At 36.7% G+C, this 21814-nt stretch overlaps 1 pseudogene; it reads left to right on the top strand.

Annotated features, from left to right (window-relative positions):
* Positions 1-8628: 8628 nt before the first annotated feature.
* LOC102489228 (leucine-rich repeat transmembrane neuronal protein 3 pseudogene) lies at positions 8629-9695 on the top strand (annotated as a pseudogene).
* The last annotated feature ends 12119 nt before the right edge of the window (positions 9696-21814 follow it).

Below are 21814 nucleotides of genomic sequence, written 5' to 3'. Positions count from 1 at the left end.
AAGAGTCTAAAATGTTGGATGTATCAAACTGAGGTGCAGCAGAGCAACACTCCTGCCTTTTCACATCAAGACTGTGAGATCACACCATTTGTGAACCCATGACAGTGGGGTAAGAGGGTGATAGCACTTCTGATGAGAATTGCAAGCAGAGTTCTCTGCTCTTTCTACATTGCACACAGAATACTAGTAGTCACTATTTGGTAACTTTTGTCAGGGAATGAATGCCAATAATAATAATTGGTCAGAATTCCATATAACTCACATTGCTTTTCTCTTTCATTTCTAAGCTTTGGAAGACACAGTATGGTCTTCTTCCTAGAAGAAGTGTATCTTGAGTTATTCTGAGTTCAAGACATGTACTGTGCTGTGCTCCCTGGCAAGCCCAAATTTCCAAGATAGTAAATAACTTACTAGTAAATAATTTCCAGATTTTTTTCCAAAAGGGCTACCATGTTCATCCCTAGCAACAGAAAATAGTAATCCCATTCACTTCTATCCCTTCCACATTGATTATATTATGTCATTTGAAAAGCATTTCAATAAGTTTATATAATTTAGATGTGTTTTGCCTTGCATTTCTTAATGAGTAAATGATATATACTTTCTTTTTGTGTTTTTATCAACCATGTTTATGGTACTTATTTACATTTAGTGCTCATTTTTATTGGATTGTTTCCTTACTGTTGACCTAGTGGCAATCCTTACTTTCTTAAGTATATACTTCATAAATATTGACTTCTAATCCCTTGTTCATAGCTTTCATTCTCTTAATATTTTTGAAGAACATGAGTTTTTTATAAGATTAATTGTGATTACTCATTTTCTTTTCTTTTAGAAATTTTATGCAATAGGGTAAGTGCACTTGCTGGAGATACAGAGAGAAACAGAGAGAAAGTTAGAAGTCTCCCCTTAGAGGGGATGGCCATGGCACAATCTCTTCTCCTCCATTTTCTTCTCAGAGTCTTGAGCATACATGCACTCACACCCCAACGTGAGTTTTAAGCCACTGGGTCCTGGACTGGAACTGTGGTTGATCGTGTGGGAATTCAGGGACGTAAACATTATGCCATCTGTTGGTCCTGCAGTTACTCAGTTTTGACACTCATGTTCTACATTTTCCCCTAGGAAGCTTCTATGCACCTTAAGACTGAAAATTTTTTTTCTAGTATGTTTTCTTTTAGAAGTTTTATATTTACATTGATTATATACTCCAAATAATTTCAAATAAATTTTTATGCATAATACATTATATAGCTTAAAGTTCCCCTTTTTTTCTATATGGATGTCAAATTTCCAGTACCACTTTTGAAGCACTAATCTATTAAAATCGCATGACATTTTAAAAGAAAACACAAAACATGACCATTTACATATGCATCTATTTATACATACTTTATCATTTCACATATACCTAAGTATCCATGTTGTTTCACCAAAATCACAGTATCTTGATTAGTGTTGCTTTATATTATTTTGAATAAAAGAAACATGAGTTCTCCACATTCATCCTTTTTCAAGTTATCTGTTGAGGGTCATGTATATGGTAATACCTTTGAATTGATCAATATGCAATGCTTGTGTGCCTTGAAAAACTATATTGTATACTATTAATATGTACAATGATAAAATGTAAGAAAAAAATCATTAAAAAAAAACAAAAATAACATCTTGGACTTTTCTATTTCTTTTTTTGTGCTTTTTTAATTCTTTTTAAATTGATTTTTAATTAATTAATTTATATTCATTCACCGAGCATTATCACAGCATACAAAATGTGATTTCCCATCCAGAATATGCTGCATAGTAGCTTAATCATACATGTTATCATTAATAATTTTCTATTTCTAGTTTCATATATATATGTGTGTGTGTACATATATATGTGTGTGTATATATATGTATGTGTATATATGTGTATATATGTGTGTGTATATATGTGTGTATGTGTATATATATGTGTATATATATATATAATTTCCCCCTATTTTTCTAGAAGATGTGTGATTTCCCATCCAGAATATGCTATATGCTGCATAGTAGCTTAGTCATACACATTATCATCAATAGTTTTCTAATTTCATATATATATATAAATATTATATATATATCCCCTATTTCTCACCCTCTGCCATTTACTACCCTCCTCCAACACTATCTCAGCTGTCCACAGTGGTTTTCCATTCTTTTGTCCCCCCATATTTTATTGTTTTGCAAAATTTCTTAAATAATCTATTTTCAATAGCAAGCTCTGCTGATATATACATATCTATGAATTCATGTCTGACTTAAGGCATGAAACTGAGTAGAATGAATATACTATAAGGTAGCACCTAGCTGATGCTACATAGTTTACTATGGTCATTAATTATCTATTTTTTACTACATTTTTTTATTTGAAGAAAAGCAGATTTAACCCTAATAAATCAAATAAATGCTAAGGAAATATGCTTAAAAAGTAAAATCAGGAAACAGGTTGGGATTCTGTTCAAATAGTAGGTACTTGAACATATCGGCAGCTCAAGACAAGACAAAAATCCTTAAAACTGGAAAACAAAGCCTAGAAAAAAAAATCAACGTTTTAGTCAAAAGTCATAAAATTCTATTTCACCAGTTCAGTCTCATGTACTTTTCTTTATTATGATTCAATTTTCCCAATTAAATTCTGGGGTATAATATTCAATTCCAGACTTGTCCCCACGATTAAGTTGGCCATTTTCTTAGTTTTTGAACTCTTATTTCTGTATGTTTGTATTTAATTTTTCTGGTATAGCAATCCCTGCAGAACTTCTTGGAGATCTGGTCTGGTGTTGGTAAATTCTTTCAGGTTTTGTTTATCTGAGAATCTTCTTGTCTTTTCTTCCCATATGAAGGATAACCTTGTTGGGTATAGTATCCATGGTTGCAATTGATTTTCCCTTAACACTTTGAGTATATTTTCCCATTCTTTATTCACTTGCATTGTTTCCGATGACAGATCTGCTGTCAGCCTGATGGGATATCCTTTGTAGGTAACTTATGATTTCTCTCTTGCCAATCTTAGTATCTTGTCTTTTTCTGTGGTTTTGGTCAACCTGGCTAAAAAGTGTCTTGGAGAAGATCTTCTTGGGTTGATTCTATTGGGAGTCCTTTGTATTTCTTGGGACAGATCTTTGAATGCTTCTCTAGGCTTGGAAAGTTTTCTTCTGGGATTTCATGGAATAGATTATTAATGCCCTTATTAGTCTCTTCACCTTCTGGGATACTGATTATCTGAATGTTTGGATGTTTTTTGATATCTAGTATTTCTCGTATATTATTCTCATTTGAGGGAAGCTATTTTATCAGTCTTCCTTGCAAATTTTTTTTTTTGAAAGGTTTTTGCTATAGTGCATGTGCACTCTGCAGAAAGAGAGAAAGAGGTAGAGAAATAGAAAGTGAGAAATCACCCCCTAGGGGATGGTCACGCCACAATCCCTTCTCCTTCATTCTCCTCTCAGGATCTTGGGCACGCATGCACACACACCTGGCGTGGGTTTAAGCCACCAGGTCCAAGACTCTGTGGTCAACTACATGGGAGTCCAGTGACATAGCCATTATGCCAACTGCTGGTCCCCAGCAGATTTTTCTTATCCAGCGATTCTGTCTTCTATATCTGGTTCGACACTAGCATCTGGATTAAGCTAACTATGCGATCGACTTTGATTATTAGTCAACTTTTAAAAAGTCACTAAGGGACCAGCAGTTAGTGTATTGGCTATGTTGCTGAACTTCCATGTAGTCGACTGCGGTTCGTGTCCTGGACATGGTAGCTTACAACTCACGTGGGGCATGTGCGTGCGTGCCCAAGATCCTGAGAAGAGAATGGAGGAGAAGGGATTGCGGTGTGGCCATCCCCTCTGGGGCGGGGGGGGATTTCTCGCTTTCTGTCTCTATGTCCATCCCCTCTGGGGCGGGGGGTGATTTCTCGCTTTCTGTCTCTATGTCTCTCTCTCTGTCTGTCTGGCAAGCGCACAGGCCCTATAGCAAAAAGCTCTCCAAAAAATTTTAAAAATAAATAAATAAAGTCACTAACTCCCAGAGACTAAATTTTGCTGTGTGCATGATATTCTTTTACATCATTATTTTCAAAATAATATTTTCACTACTAAAAATATTGAACTCTTTTATCATATATCCTCATCTTAATTATGCTGTCAGTATAGGTATATAATTGAGCTACTAAATTAAGATCTGCTCTATAACAATATATTTCATCTACTCTAAAAATACAGAGAAGCTTCTTATTCTCAAGTATTTCCAGTAGAATTTATGAGAGAAAATACTAACCTTGATAGGAAATTATTACAGATAATTCTAATAATGAGCTCCTTCTGGTAGAGGATATGAGAAACATTGGTTATTTTATTTGAAATCTTTCCTAGACATTTTTAATATCATGCATAGGCTGTAGATGGATATAGGAATGTGACACTCTTCTCAGATGAGGGGTCTTTCTACAAAGTAGAAATGACATCTGTCAGCCTCAGAAAAATAAAGTTTTTGAAGAACTGGAAAGGATTCCTCAGTCCCCAGAACCTTCCTCTCAGGATGCACAGTGTGTGATCCCTGGAAATGTCTTTGTTTTCAAGGAAGCCAGAGCACATACAAAAAGAAATGGTCATGTTGTGGAGAGGACTTTTATTATTTTTCACACAAATTGAAGACCTATAAAGACAGTAAGAAATTCTGCAAGCAAATGGACTCCACACTTCCCAAGATGGAAGATCGAGAAGAACTGGTGATGTACATTTTATTCTTTTCCATTTCACACTGAGTATATTGGATAATTCTGAATGACTAATTACATTAGATTGTTTTACAGTTGTTACTTATTCGCATGCAAACAAGGCTTATGTCAAAGTCAGAAATACAAATGGAAATGTATTCGAATTTCATTTAATCATCTAATTCATCCAAAATTGCCATTTCCACAGTATAGTATATGCAAGTAAAAAAATCACAGGAGTAGCAAAAATAATCTTTACAATATACCATCTTTTATCAGAGAAACTATGTATCTCATTGAAATTTTATAGAAAAAGTGCTTCAGCTCTTAAAAGTCATAGTACATTTAGCAAAATCTAAATAGCATGAATGATGGAAGTTATGCAGAATGAAAATCTAGATGAGTTTGAAATTGAGATTCAGTTAATTTTACCTCATCCTAACTTGGAACTCATACTAACTTCAAACTTGAATGACAGATCTTATGTTTAGATACACATAAGCATGTTTTATTTAGCGGCTGTATCTTCCAAAGGATAGAGACCATTATATTAAAAAATATACCTCCAATTGAAAATAAAAACAGAAAGAAGAAATGGTGAATTCACAGTGAGAAAACTTCAAATTAATTTATGTTTTACACATTATTTATGTAACCAAATCAACTAAGGCATCAGTTTGCTCACTTAAGAAAGATGGGGAGCCAGTAATAAAACTGCAGGCTACATTTTCTTCCCTCCATGTTTAGGAAGAGCAAGTGGAATAATATAACCTATAGCTCTGCAAAATTGAAGTGCTAAATGAACATCAAAAACTTTTATTTTTGAAAATAGTTGTAAGCAGAAGAGATTCCTACATGGCTCCTGAGAACAAATGATTTCAGGGAAAAAAAAGAGAATTGGAGATTTTTCTACTGATAATTCAGCCTTCAGCCCATAAACGAGTGACTCCTGAATCTGTGTGTAGTCCCAGCTGTGTTCCTGGATTCCAGAAAATTCCCCAAGAAGGAAGACTTGTTTGTTGCTTTATTCGTGTTTCTTGCCTGAAGTCAGGTCACGTGGATCCTGAACTTCAGCTGTAAAGTATTACTTTCAGGGACTTAAAATTAATATTTTCTGTTGAGACTTCCCCTTCCACACTCATTTCTAGTGGGTAGTGCTTCTTGTCTCCTTTTCTCCATTTCTCTCTCTGTCTCTCTCTGCCTCTCTCTGTCTCACTGTGTCTTTTAATATTTTTATAATTTTAATTGTGTAGGGTAAAGTATTCATCATGCTAATTGTGCTTTTCCCAATTCCATTTAGGAAAGGTACAAATCCAGGCCCATTTTCACACGGATCCTGAACTTCAGCTGTGAAATACTGCTTTCGCGTGGCACACCGTGTGGTTTTCAGTTTATACTTTTTAAAATTAAAATCTAAAGTTTTTTTTAATTATCTTTTTTCTGCTTTTTATTTTCTATTTTCCTCTTCTTTCCTCTTCACTAATTCTTTTCCTTTTCCTTTATTCATTGGCTTCTCAGCTCCTACACACTAAGTGTCTAGACAGGTCCAAGTGAACAGGATCTAAACATCTGAACACAATTAGGGTCAGAAGTTTCCTATACTCCCACTGATTCTGATGCACAAAGAATGAAAACAGAACAGAAGAGAGATTGCAGATCACCTCCCCCTGCAAGCCTCTGAATTCTCAGATTGAACTTCAAGAATTAGGGAGAAATGCACCATCCATCAGATGACTAGAAATCACTGCAGGATCATAAGAACTATGGAAAGAGAAGAAAATACCTCTCCTCCGAGGAAAAATAACTCCTTTTTATCCTTAGACAGTATAATGAAATTCATGAAAATGTCAGATAGAGAATTTAGAGTTTTTATGGTGGCAAAGCGCACAGAGATTGAAGAGAAGAGAGACAATGAACTGCTGAAGAGGCAGGAGAAAGAGGCTGATGAGCTCCAAGAGGTGAGGAAATTCTTGCAAGATCTGATAGAGGAAATTCATACCATGAAAAAGAATCAAATGGACCTGTTAGAGATCAAGATTATAATACAGGAGGTCAAATCCTCCCTTGAAAGTATTAAAAGTAGACTAGGTTACACTGAAAATCAAATCTCAGATGTAGCAGACAGAATCACTGGCCTAGAAAAATCCACCACAAAGACTGAGAAAATAGTCCAAAAAAATGAGAATACTATATGAGAAATACTAGATAACATCAAACGTCCAAACATCTGGATAACTGGTATCCCAGAAAGGGAAGAGACTCATAAGGGCATTGACAACCTATTCCATGAAACCCTGCAAGAAAACTTTCCAAACCTAGAGGGGCATTCAAAGATCCAGTCACAAGAAATACAAAGGACCCCAAATAGAATCAACCCAAGAAGATCTTCTCCAAGACACATCATAGCCAGATTGAGCAAAACCACAAAGACAAGATACCAAGACTGGCAAGAGAGAAATGTCAAGGTACCTACAAAGGATATCCCATCAGACTGACAGTGGATCTCTCATCGGAAACAATGTGAGTGAGGAAAGAATGAGAAAATATATTCAAAGTGTTAAGGGAAAATCAATTTCAACCAAAGATACTATACCCAGCAAGATTATCATTCATATGGGAAGAAAAGACAAGAACATTCTCAGATTAACAAAACTTGAAAGAATTTATCAAGACCAGACCAGATCTCTAAGAAGTTCTGCAGGGAGTGCTATATCAGGAAAATTAAATATAGTCACACAGAAATAAGAGTTAAAAAAAAAATGAAGAAAATGACCAGCTTAATTGTGGGGACAATATTATATCCCAGAATTTAATTGGAAAAAGTGAGCCACAACAGAAGATAGATTAAGTACATGAGACTGAACTGGTGAAATAGAATCTTATGACTTTTGACTAAAACATTGTTGATTTTTTTGTAGGCTTTTTTTTTCTGGTTTTAAGGATTTTTTTCCTTGTCTTGAGCTTCTGATAAGTTCATGTAACTACTATTTGAACAGAATCTCAAGCTGTTTCCTGGCTTTAAGTTTTAAGTATAGTTCCTTAGCATTTCTTTGACTTATTAAAGCTAAATCTGCTTTTCTTGACATTAAAAAAATATAGTAAAATACAAAAAAAGAAAAAAAAATAGTTGTAAGCATACAGCCAGCTGTGCAAACATCTCGTGTATTGGAAAAAGATTGCTTCTTCAGGAAGCTGATTTCACAAGAAATGAACAGAGAACTTGTGGAACAACTAAAGTAAAGATATTGGTATAAACTTTAGAGCTATCACTTCTGGACCCAAAAATATGAACCAGACTTTGCTCAGAACTTGTCTTTGAGTCTCAAGCACACATTTTAAATGGAAAGGAAAAGAACAATTGGAGCAGCTTTCAGAATGACAGTCTGCAGAAGTGAACTGAATGTGTGCACAGTACAGAGCTGTCCTGCCCTCTGGGCTTTAGCAAAGCGCTGTGGCTGAACTGAGTGCTCACCGCGGAGACAGATGGGCTATGGAACACAGGTGTGGCAGCTCAAGTAGTCCCACATTGAAGGAGGAATACATCATGCTTTCTGATAAGAAATTGTAGAAGACATTTTTTTTTCACCTTCCCCCAAAAATCTGTAAAGATACAAAAATGCAGTATCTGTGAAGATCCTATTACCTAAGATGATTTTGATGTTCTGTGGCAAATGTGGTGTTGCAGTTTATTTGTTCTCGGAGTGTTCTGCTTGGCTGACAAAGAATAATGTTCCAAAATAGTTCTAATTCCCAAGGGTTCCAATTTTTCTTCCTGGGTGTCAGAGAGCCCTGACTCACTACAGTGCAGCTGACAGGAGCTGTCATGCTGGTGACCCCTAAGCCAAAGCAAAAGAACTAAGAATGACCTTTCAACAATACAAAAAATGAGTTCTGGATTCAATATAATTAGGCTACTGAGCAGATCAGCTACAGCACTGGTTATAGCCCCGCTGTCTTACTGACAATGCTTTCGTCTGCCCAGTGAGGATGCCCCAAGGACTTTCGGTGTGAAGGCAAAATGCTATATTGTGAATCTCAGAAATTATAGAAGATACCCTCCAGTATATCTGCTGGTTGCTTAGGTTTGTCACTCAGCTGTAACAGCCTTCAGAAACTTAAGTATAATCCATTTAAAGGGCTCAACCAGCTTGCCTGGCTATACCTTGACCACAACCATATTGCAATATTGATGAGAATGCATTTAATGAAATATACAGACTCAAAGAGTTGATTCTGAGTTCCAATAGTCTCCTATTTTCTTGTTTTTAGAGTAATTTTTTGCTATAGACCATGTATGCTGAGTTTACAGAGACAGAGAGACAGATAATGAGTAATCACTCCCCAGAAGGAACGGCCCCGCAGCAATTCCTTTGCCTCCATTCTCCTCACAGGATCTTGGGTATGCTCGCACAGGAGCCCAGCATGAATTTAAGCTGCCAGGTCCAGGACTCGAACCATGGTCAACTACGTGGGAGTCCAGCGATGTAACCATTATACCATCTGCTGGTCCCAAGTCTCCTATTTTCTTAACAATACCTTCAGATCTGTGACAAATATACAGAACTTGGATTTATCCTATAACTAGCTGCATTCTCTGGGATCTGAAGTGTATGGGTTTGTGGAAGTCGCTGAGTTTACAGTTCTAACCCCTGAGAAAAGTTCCTGTACAAAATTTGCAAGACTGCTGCAACTTGGAATTTCTGGACCTGGGATATAACAGAATCCGAGGTTTAGCCAGAAATGTCTTTGCTGGCATGATCAGACTCAAAGACTTCACCTGACGCACAATCATTTTTTCCAAGCCCAACCTGGCCCTTTTTCCAAGATTGATGAGCTTTCAGGACCTTCACTTGCAGTGGAATACAAGCATTGTCATAGGACAGACGTGTCCTGGACCTGGTGCTCATTACAAAGGCTTCATTTAACAGATAATGAGATGCTGATCACATAAAACCATTGCTTGGAAAGTGGCCCTTTTCCTGTCTGTGCTCGTCATTCTGCTCCTTATCTGCCTCTCCATGAGCAAAAAAGCAGCTGCAGCAGTGCTCCCTCCTGGGAAGGCAAAGGAAACAGAAAAGACAGTCCCTAAAGCAAATGACTCTAAGCACCCAGGAATTTTATGTAGATTATAAACACACCAACACGAGACCAGCAAGATGCTGCTGAATGGGACTGGACCCTGCACCTAAAACAAATCAGGCTCCAGGGAGTGTGAGGTATGACCATTGTGATGCAAAGCATTCTTAAAGGCTGGGAAATCAGTTGAACTCTGGTGACTATAAAGGAAACACAGCGCTACCCTCTCCTTCCTTCTCACTTTGCTGGCAAGGTCCTCCCCTGTCCGTTTTAGTGCATTCATAATCCTGACCATTTTCTTCTCATACATAATCAACCCACTGAAATTTAAATAACACCATCAATGTGAAGCTTGAACTCTGGTTCAATATAATGCCTATCATATAAGACCTGTTATTGATTCCATTAATGCTGCATTTGTTTTAAGATAAAATATCTTTCATAAGTAAAAACAATAAAACAAAATAAAAAGGAAAGAGATTTCTATTCTGAATGTAAATAAACACAGCTGTAATAAGAGAGTAGTTTTTTTTTTTTTTTTGAGAGGTTTTTGCCATAGGGCGCATGTGCTCGCCAGACAGACTGAGAGAGACAGAGAGACAGAAAGCGAGAAATCACCCTCTGGGGGGATGGCCACGCAGCAATCCCTTCTCCTCCATTCTCCTCTCAGGATCTTGGGCACGCACGCATGCACACGCACCAGGCGTGAGTTTTAAGTCACCGGGTCCAGGACTCAAACCACGGTCGACTACATGGGAGTCCAGCCACATAGCCATTACGCTAACTGCTGGTCCCAAGAGAGTGTTATTTTTTAAGTTTCATTTATTTTTCCACATTTAATGAAATATTACTGACTGATACCCATTGTTTTGTAACTGAAATAGAGTGAGATTGAATAGACTCTTTATACTTTTTAATTTCATGTTATAATAAATATAATACTAACGAAGTAGTACTTTATTTAGAAACATAATGTTTTTACTCTTAAAATGCATTTCTTTTGTTACAGAGTTTTATTGAAAGTCAGATATCTTATTTCTATTCGACTGGATTGTCTCATAAAGAATCCAGCAATTCCTGGACCTGGGATGGTAACTCGAAACCCTTTCTTAAAATGTAAGACTCCAGAATAGAGAATCACTAAATTCCATAATCACAGATTTTGGTTTATAGTTCTGAAAGTATACAGAAAAAACCATACATATATACATAAACATGCTTCTATATACATATAGAATCATGTATGGACATGCATACAAACATTAATACATATACAAATGCACAGATGCACACAAATATCTAAAGGACCTCAACGTCAGCTATAGACATGAATGCATTAGAAGGAAAGGAGGGGGTCAGTAGGAGGTGTGGAGGTTAAGGGTCCTGACTCCCACATAGCTGACCACGTTTTGAGACCCAAACCTGGCAGCTTGCTTTCTCACTTTCTGTCTCTCTGTTGAGCACATGCGCCCTATCACAAATTTAAAAATTAAGATTAAATTAAATTAAATTTTAAAAATTCTAAAAAAAAAGGAAGAAGGAAAGGAAGATTTTCACCTTTACTTCTATGCCTATTATTCTCATATAGTACTTTCTACGATGCTTAGGTACAAGAAATAGTCTCTATAGGGAAGAAAAATATGCCATCTTAAGTTTGAATCAATAACTCATTATCTGCATTGGTGAATATATATATTAATATTTTACTGCATGTCTTTTCTTTAGATTTGTGTTAAGTGGTTTTAAACAGTCTGATAGTGGAAATGGGAAATTTCACAGCAACAAGTACAGCTGCTTCTGACTGCCTCTGATTCATGCACTACATTTGTGAGAGGAAAATCACTTCTCCTACAATGAGAGCAAAAAACAGCACTGACACACAGCTAAAAACAATGTTTCCCTTATAATAACAGAGATCATTGGAAGTTCCTGAATCTCCTGTCATTTTTCAGTGTCTTTGCTTTCTCATGGGCTAGCAGACCAATATGCCTACATTTTCACACCAACACTCTGGAGAACACACCATTTAGGAGCACATGTCAGCTGGGTAAGAGTGACAGCATTTCTGATGAGAGAAGCAGAGTTCTCTACCTGCTGTTTCTTCATCGCACACAGATTTCCACATATTCCCAGAAATCCCAGTCACTATCTGGTACCTCGTGTCAGGAAATGAATGCCAATAATGATTACATGAGTCCACATATAATAACTTGTATCACATTGCCGTTTAATTCCTAACCTTTAGGAGAGACAGTATGGTATAGTACAATCGAAGGAGAAGAGTATCTTGAGTTAAGTCTGAGTCTGAGATGTGTTCCATGCTATGATTACTGGCAAGTCCAAATTTCTGGGCTATAGCTCCTGTATTAGTACATAACGTCCCTATTGTTTCCCAAAGGGCTACCATTGTGCATCCCCAGCAGCAGAATATAGTAATCCCATTCACTTTTGTCTTCCTGCCTTGGTTGTATTGCTTCATTTGAGAAGCATTTAAATAAGTGTATATAATTTGCTGTGGTTTTAATTTCATTCCTTAATATATAAATGATACATGCTTTTTTCATGTTCTTTATCAATCATATTTCTATGATATTTATTCTCATTTAGTACTCATTTTTATTGGATAATTTCCTTACTGTGCACCTATAGTTCCTTAGATCATGAACATAGAGTTTTCATAGGCTTATGCTTTATAAATACTGACTTCTGATCCCTTGTTCATAGTTTTGATACTTTTAACATTATTAAAGAACAGAAGTGTTTTTGTTGTTACTTTGAGACAGATTTTTGTTATAAGGTGTGTGCACTCACTGGAGAGACAGAGACAAAGAGAGACAGAGAGACAGAAAGCAAGAAATCTTCTCCCAGGAGGAATGACCATGCCACAGTCCTTTCTCCTCCATTCTCATCTCGAGATTTGGGGCATGCACATGCCTGCGCACTTGCCTGTCTTGAGTTTTAAACCACCTAGTCTGAAACTCCAATCACAGTTGACCACATGGGAGTCTAGTGATAGAACCATTACACCATCTGCTTGTCCTGAACACAAGTTTTTACTATGATAAGTGATATTACTCACTTTTGTCATTCATGATTTATGTTTTTCTCTAGGAAGTTTTTACCGAAACAGGTCAAAATTTTTTCTCCTATATTTTCTTTTAAATTTTTTAATTTTATATTTATTATAAACTGAACATTTCAAGTTAATTTTTGTGTATGATACATAAATATAGTTCAAAGTTCCTCTTTTTTTTTTTAATATGGATGTCGAATTATTCCAGTACCACTTTTTGAAACACAGTTCTTCTGTTAAAATAGCATGGCACTTTAAAAACAACAAACGAATGACTGTTGATATTTGCTTTTATTTCTGCATTCTTTATCATGTCACTTCAACCTTTCTCCAAAGGTTTCTTTCTCCAAAAGTCACAGTATCTTTATTAGTGTGGCTTAATATTGTCTTTTTAAAAAGTAACGAGTTCTCCACATTCATTCTTTTTCAAATTATCTGTTGAAGATGATGTATATGATAATACCCTTGAATTAATCAATATACAATGCTTGTATGCCTTGAAAAAAACTACATCATACACTATTAAGATGTACAAAGATTTAGTGTAAAAAAATCAATAAAAACAAAAATAACCGTTTTTACTTTTTTTATTTCTTTTGCAAAAAATAAAGGAAATTACACATAATGAACAGATCTTCATTTTAATTTTATTCTCTAATAAAAACAATCTGTACTCCTTTACAAAACAATGAAGTCCAAGACAGGAGCAGGAAATATGTAAGATGAGCCTGAGAATTTTGTGGTGCCTTAAAGTTGAGAAATTATTAAAATTATGAGGAAATTCAAATGGATACAGGAATCAAATAAAGAATTCCCTGTGGGGAAACCAGGCAGTGGCACAGGGCTGATGTAACTGGACCCGCATGGCACCTCTCTGGGCACTCTGGGCTCACGGACTATGATCTAGACTGACTCAAGTAAGAGTGGATCATGGCATGAGGACCCTGTGGTGGTGTCTATCTCACACGTTCTCTCCCTTCATGAAAAAGTAAACATGATTTTTTAAAAATTTCTAATAGTAAAGATGGAACAATTTGAACTAGAAAATGAATAAATAAACCTTTATAGAATGATAATCAAAACTGTTAAATAAGTAGCCAAAATAATACAAAAATAATTGAAATAAAAATAAACTGAGAGATTAAACAAATTTTCTATATAGAATTCAAAATAAATTATGTAGCTACTCTTGCCTTGGAGATTAGGACATTATTTCCTACCCCTTTAGTGTATACGGTGCACCAAAACAGGATCACATTATTGTTGAAAGAGCTGGCCACCCCTCAATCAAGGAATTAAAGTTAAAAATCTTAAGGATATGTCTTAATGATAGTATGAACCCTTGACATGGTGGAATGAAATGGAACACCACCTCAGGTTCTTTTTCAAGAAGAATAGGTATACTTTTGAGAAAATCTTCAGGTATCATTCATTAGTTTACTAAAGCTACCATAATAAAACATCACAGACTATGGCTTAAAAAGCAGAAATGGGGACCAGCAGTTAGCGTAATGGCTGTCACTGGACTCCCACATAGTCGACCACGGTTTGAGTCTCGGACCCGGTGGCTTAAACTCACGCCGGGCGCGTGTGCGTGCCTGTCCAAGATCCTGAGAGGAGAATGAAGGAGAAGGGATTGTGGTGTGGCCATCCCCCCTAGGGGGTGATTTCTCGCTTTCTGTCTCTCTGTCTCTCTCTGTCTGTCTGGCGAGTGCATGCACCCTATAGCAAAAACCTCTCAAAAAAAAAGAAGCAGAAATGTATTTCCTCACAGCCCTGGAAACTATGGTTCTCACATCAAGATGCTGACAGGATAGGATTACTTGGAGGCCTCTCTCTATGGCTTCCAGACAGCTTTCTTCTCTCTGTGTCCTCATGTGATCTTTTCTCTGTGTGCCCATATCACTGGTATCAATCTTTTGTCTTCTATAAATACATGTTTGTATAGTACAACCCCACTTATGTAACCCACATCTAATTACCTCCTTAAAGGTCTTATCACGAAGTTCAGTCACATAGAGGATCAGGGGGTTCAATGAATTATAGAGGAAAAAGTTTATATCCTATTCATATGCAAAATTGACTCAACTCCTTCCAACAACTCCAAAACATTTAACTCATCCTAGCATCACCTATAAGTATAAAGTCACATCTAAATATCTCTAAATTGATATGGGTAAGAATCATTACGTGATTCATTCTGAGGGAAAATTTCTCTCCAGCTATGAACACGTGAAATTAAACAAGTTTGTACTTCCAAAATGAAGTGGTCAGACAGGCTATACCATATGAGCTCTGATTTCAGAAAGATGAAATGTGAAAGAAGAAGGGGTAATGGGTCCCAAACAAGTCCAAAACTTAACAAGGCTAATTTCATTAGCTCTTGAAGCCAAAGAAAAATGCTCTCTGGCTCAATATTCTACCCACTGAGGCAGCAGTGCCCCAGCACCTGAGAAGCAATTCTGCTCTCCAGGACTGTGGCCAGTAGCCCTGTCCCATCTGGAACACTGAAATAAAGGAAGAGACAGCGATGCCCCATGAACTGTGGAGACAACCAAGCCGCTTAGACCTGTGATGTCAGTGGCACCATTGCTGATTTGGGGTTTAATGTTGTGGATATTCTTCCCTTTTCTAGAAAAATAGCACATATTTACAGCTGGATAGCTCCAACACCACATCCTGTAGAATCCCAGAGTTTGGCAACCTTCATTCACTCCACTCTAGTTCTGCCCCCTTTAGTATCTGCTCAGTATTTCTGCTGTAGATTCACATCTCGGTGTTGCCTTTCTGCTGAGATAAGTTTTAAATCTATGAGTTACATCCATTATTTCTCCCAAATTATTTCTAGTCATGTAGTTGATGTTCATTACAAAATATGCTCGCTCACGCTCTCTCTCTCTGTCTTTCAATGTGAAAATGCTGACAATTTTTCACATATTTTGGTGAGTTACATCCATTATTTCTCCCAAATTATTTCTAGTCATGTAGTTGATGTTCATTACAAAATATGCTCTCTCTCTCTCTGTCTTTCAATGTAAAAATGCTGAGAATTTTTCAAATATTTTGGTCTGGTTCCTTTTCCTTAATAATTCTTTAAAATAATTTATCTCCTTTCTCTTACATTTTACTAGGAATTGTAAAGGAGAGCTGAAGCCATGCCTTCAATATGTTGCTTAGAAATCTTCTCAGCTAATTATTATATTCATCATTTTAACATATAGTTTCAACAAAACACTAGAGCACAATTCATTCAAGTTTTCACTTCATAGTAAGAATCACCTTTTCTCCAAACTCAATATCATGTTTATTATTTCCATATAGAATCATCTTTAACATGCACATACCTACCAAGAGTCCAACCTAGGAATTCTCTGGGATATACCTTGAAATTCTTCTGTATAAATTGTTACAAAGCCACTTTCTCAATTGTCGGTATTTGTTACAGCAGTATCCTACTTCTCAGTACAAAAATCTATGTTATTAGCTAAGGTTGTCACCAAAAAAAAGACCACAGTCTGGGTGAACAAAACTTAAGTAATCATAGTGTTGGAGTCTAGCTGAACACAATCAAGGTGTAAATAAGACTAATTTTTTTGAGACCTCTGTCCTTGATATGCTGGTGGCTTTCTTACCACCTGTGCTCACATGGCTTTTTTACAAGTGAGCACAATCCTTCTATTTCTTTGTCTCTCCTTACAAATCATCAGTCACATTGTTCTGGGCCCTTCTTTATGACTTTTATTAACCTTAATTATGTCCTTTAAGGCTATATCTTGAAGTGTAGTCCTATTAGAGATTAGAGCTTCAACATAAACATTTATGATGAACACAATTCTGTTTAAAACAAATCACAATTCAGACACAATCTACAAAATACCTAGGCAGTATACTTTAAAGTGTCGAGGTCATCAGAAATAAGGAAAATTTATCATAGCCAAGAGAAGTCTAAGAATACATGACCACTGAACATAATGTAATATAGATGGAATACTGTAATAGAAGGTGAATTTAGACTAAAAACTAAAAACCTACAGGAACCATAATGTGGCATGGCACTAACACAATGCTCTCTGCATTGCCAACCCTACATGTGAAGGTCCCAAGCTGGCAGCCTGGGCCTCCCTGTACGCACTAGGCATGCACACACTTTCCACAATCTAAGTGGTATGAAGCTAGGATGGATGATGGCATTAAAAGCCTATTGGTAGTGCTATATGTATCTTGGTCATGGATGAATGAATAAATGAACTTAGAAAAAAAACTAAGAAAGCTGATTATAAATTTTCAAGAGTAAAAACATAGCAATAATGGTTTGTTAATTTTATCAAATATAAGAAAATAATAAAGAAAGCAATATTTATGCATTTTTAAAAATTTTTCAGAGAAATTCACTTTAACGATAATGAAGATGAGCATGTCAAAGATATTCTGTGTGCCAGTGGTGGAGGAGAGTCCTAGAGGGCTGATGTTTTCATTTGATGAACACGAGGCAAGAAGAACCTTTATGCCAGTGAAGTCCGAGGCAGTCTGAAGCAGGGCTCGGAAAGGTTTACACTGCAGAAGTGTGCAGATCGCCTGTATACAAATCTTCTTTGAAAGGGAAATTACGTAACTTTATTCGAGGTAGGCCTTCAACTGATGGGATGAAATAACCCCAAATTAAGGAGTACATTCAAGGTAGGCCTTCAACTGATGGGATGAAATCACCCCAAATTAAGGAGTACAATCTGCTTTCCTCAGTCTCCTATCTTCAATGTGAATGTCATCCAAAAACCCAGTCATAGAAAATGTCACGTTACGCTTGCAACATATCTGGGGATGCTGGTCTAGAAACTGTGGTTGCCTGGTCCTCAGTCTTCTTACCTCGGAGAGAGAAGAACAGACCTTAATTGCAAATTATTGTATATTTCTCTTCTAACCTGTCTGGGGAAAACTGAAAGAGCTGACCCCAGGTGTTCATCAATGTTTCCCCTAACTCAGAACTCTGACAGAAGTGGACACGATTTGTCAAAGTGACAAGGAGACTGAGACCCTCAGACACCAGGGGTAAAATGTTACAGGCTGAAATATACAAGACAATGTTGAAGGTCTGGAGAAGAAGCTGGATTAAGATTCTTTGATATATTATGACATTTAAAAACTAGCATACATGCAAGCACTTGAGAAATCCATGTACATGGACACAGAAGACACTTGAAAGACTTTGCTCTTTCACCTCAGAGTGATCCCTTGGCTCAGAGCAAAACTTTCTAAGTACTGAAGAAGTACTCAGGTCACTCTCACTCTCTCCTATGTGTGTGTGTGTGTGTGTGTGTGTGTGTGTGTGTGTGTGTACGTGAATGTTTTCTTTGTTATTTTTGGCACGTGATATTGAAGAGAAATCTATCTTAGTATGTTAATAGAGTGGCTTCAGAAAGATGGCATAACAAAGCAGGAGGAGGAGGAGTCCACAGAGACGCACGTGTAGATTTTGGGAGTAGTTCCATGAACCTGCTTTAGGTGGCAACAGTCAGAGCTACAGCCTAACAGCATAGACCATCCCCCAAATTGAGCCAGTCACTCACAGAAGAAGTGAGAAATTTTAACTGCTTTGAATCTCTAGATGATCATCCTCCAAAATTAGACTTAACCCTACACTGGGGCCCTGTTCAAGGAAGGAAAGACCCCCACAGTGAAATTCTGCAAAGAACCCAGTTAGCTCTGCCACATAGAAGAGTTTAAATAACTCTCTGTGTGGCTTTAAAGTCTACACGTAGAAGTGATCATAGGTGATCAACCACTGTTGCAATGAATTTTGGCAATGAGCAGAGGCTAGAGAAGCCACACTGGGAGTTTAAATAGTGCTCAGCTCAGCCTCAAAGCTAACCCCAAGTTTCCAGTAAGGTAGAGAAGAAAGCCTCAACTGTACTACTGAGCATAGTAGCTAATCCTGTCCTTCCCACTCAGCAACTACACCTAACCTCATGACCATTCTTCAACCTGCCCAGCTGTGGCTCCCAAGTAAAAGCAATATCTGGCCAGGGAATAAACTCAGTAGCCTGGTGTGACCAGATCAAATTGTAGCGTCCATCCAGCACTTCGGCCTGATTGCTGAGCTCAGTCAGAAGCCTCGCTGGATAGTAAAGTCCAACCTACTAGCACAATCAAATTAAAAATGATCACCTTGTAAGCTAAATAATGTAATTAAATGTATTTTAAAAAGTAAATAAATAAAAAAAGACAGCACATCACACATCTAGGGGACCTAAAACCCAAAGCTGCTTGTCAAGAGTCATTTTCAGAGTCATATCCAGAATTACAGATACGATGGTGGAGGTTATCCCTGCCAAATAACATCAGTAGAGCTGGAAAAGCTAGTCATCTCCTCAAATTCCCAGAGACTATTGCAACAACAAAAGTATTATAAACACTCAGGAAATCATACCACCTCCAAAACTAACAAACGCCAACAACAGACCACAAAAAAAAGGGAGTCATATAAAATGACAAAGAATACAGAATACTCTTCAGGAAGTTCAGCTAACTATAAGGATATACAAATAAATAATAAAATAAAATTTTGAAACAACCCTGGAACAAAGAGCAAACTTTGCAAAATTGAAAGAGTGAAACAAAACAAAATAAAAATATTAAATAAAAGAATATAAGGAAAAATTCAGTGCAAATCTTTAACCATAGGCTCAATCAAAGTGAAGAATTAATCAGTGAGTTTGAAGACAGGATGTTTGAAATCATCTAGTAGGAGGAACAAAAAGAAAAAAGCATTAAGAATGTGAAAAATTCCTCTGAGAATTATCAAGGCCATCATGATGTCTAACCTATTCATAAGACTTCAAGAAAAGTAAGAGAGAAAGGGGCCTTAAACCATGTTTAAAAACTATGGCCTTAAACTCCCCTGCTATAGGAAAAAATGCCATCATCCAGGTACAGAGAAGCCCAATCCAAATAAAGTCCCACAATATCCATGATAGCCAAACAAACAGAAATCAAAGACAAAGGGAAAATTCTAGAAGCAGCAACAGGTAAAAAATGCATCACATACAAAGGGGTGCCAACACAATCATCAGTAGATTAATTTTTCTTTTCTTTTTTAGGTTTTCGTCATAGTGTGTGTGCTCACCAGAGAGAGATAGAGAGAAGGAAAGTGAGAAGCCACCCCTTAGGAGGATTGCACTATAATCCCTGCTCCTCTATTTTTTACCTGGAATTTTGAGTATGCAAGCACATGTACCTGGAGAGATTTTCAAGCTGCCTGATCCAGGACTCACGGCCAACCATCTGAAAATCTAGCACCACAGGCACCATGCCATCTGCTGGCCCCAATCAATGGATTTTTTAAAAGTTCAAAAGAGTGTGGGAAGATATATGCAAAAAGCTGAGTAAGAAAAACAAAACAAGCAAACAAACAAAAAACCTGCCAACCAATAATCTTTTACCCAACAGAACAGTCTTTTAGAAAAGAGGGAGATTTAAAAACAGGCAAACAAAAGTAAGGAAGTTTATCACAAATAGACCTGCTTCACATGAATAGCTAAAGGGAGTTCTTATGATGAAACAAAGGCCACAAACCAATAACTTAAAACAAACAAAAACTCAGTGGTATAAGTAATACTGACCACATTAAGAATACACTCAAACTGTTATGGTAATGTGTATAGCAATTTTGTCCCTAGCACATGGGTCAAAATCCAAAACTATTAACTAAAACTATAGCTAAAATTGGAACCAATAGATGGCATAATGATTATATCACTGGACTCCCACGTGGTCAACCTGAACTCAGGGTCTGAAAGCTCACACTGAGCGCACTTGCATGCATGCCCGAAATCATGAGAAGAAAAGGGAGAAGGGATTGTGGAATAGTCATCCCTCCAGGAGGTCATTTCTTGCTTCTGTCTCTCTGTGTCTCTCTGGCAAGTGCATGTGCCTTATAGCAAAAATCTCTCAAAACAAAAAGAGAGCAACAGTAACTATATTTATATCTTAAAAATGAACTTTAAGGGACCAGCAGTTAGTGTAATGGCTACATTGCTGGACTCCCACGTAGTCGACTGCAGTTCAAGTCCTGGACCTGGTGGCTTAAATTCACGCCGGGCACGTGTGCATGCATGCCCAAGATCCCAAGAGAATGGAGGAGAAGGGATTGTTGTGTGGCCATCCTCCCTTGGGGGTAATTTCTCACTTCCTGTCTTTCTGTCTTTCTGTCGAGCACATCCGCCCTATAGCAAAAAAAAAAAAAAAAAAAACTTCAAGTCAAAAAATACAAAAACAGAAAAAAGACCTTATATAAGAATTAATATGTCGGGGCCGGCAAGTGGTATGGTGGACTCTCACATGGCCGACCATGGTTCAAGTCTCGGACCTGGTGGCTTGCTTTCTCACTTCCTCTCTCTCTCTCTCTCTGTCTCTCTCTGATCAAACTGGAAAATAATAATGATAATAATAATAAATAAAGTTAAAATAAAATAATTCTTTAAAAAAAAGAATATGTCAACAAGAGCATATAACAATTGTAAACATATATGCACCCAACATCAAAGTACCTAAATATATAAAACAAATATTAAACAATTATTAAAATAAATTTAGGATACATAGTTACAAAATTATGTTAGGGAATCAAAACAAAAAATAAAAAAGCAAAACATCTGAGGGACACATAAATGGAAAATTATCTGTTAATGATAACACGTATTATAATATCTTTAACTGGACTAATATACAGTGTATTCATGCTGGGAAAATTCACTTTATAAGCTGTAATGATATGTAGTGATTGAATGTATAAAATAAATCTTTAAAAATTATGTAAATTCTGGCATCAAAAGCATCAAAAGTGATATGGGGAAGTGTGTAAGTTTAGAGTATTTGTATGCTATCAAAATTAAAATGTTACCTGCTTGAAATAGATTACTAATAAG

This window comes from Tupaia chinensis, unplaced genomic scaffold (genome assembly GCF_000334495.1).
Source record: "Tupaia chinensis unplaced genomic scaffold, TupChi_1.0 Scaffold144578_1, whole genome shotgun sequence".
NCBI classification, from domain to species: domain Eukaryota; kingdom Metazoa; phylum Chordata; class Mammalia; order Scandentia; family Tupaiidae; genus Tupaia; species Tupaia belangeri.
The sequence above is the reverse complement of the archived record's forward strand: the minus strand, read 5'-3'. Positions and strand labels throughout refer to the sequence as shown.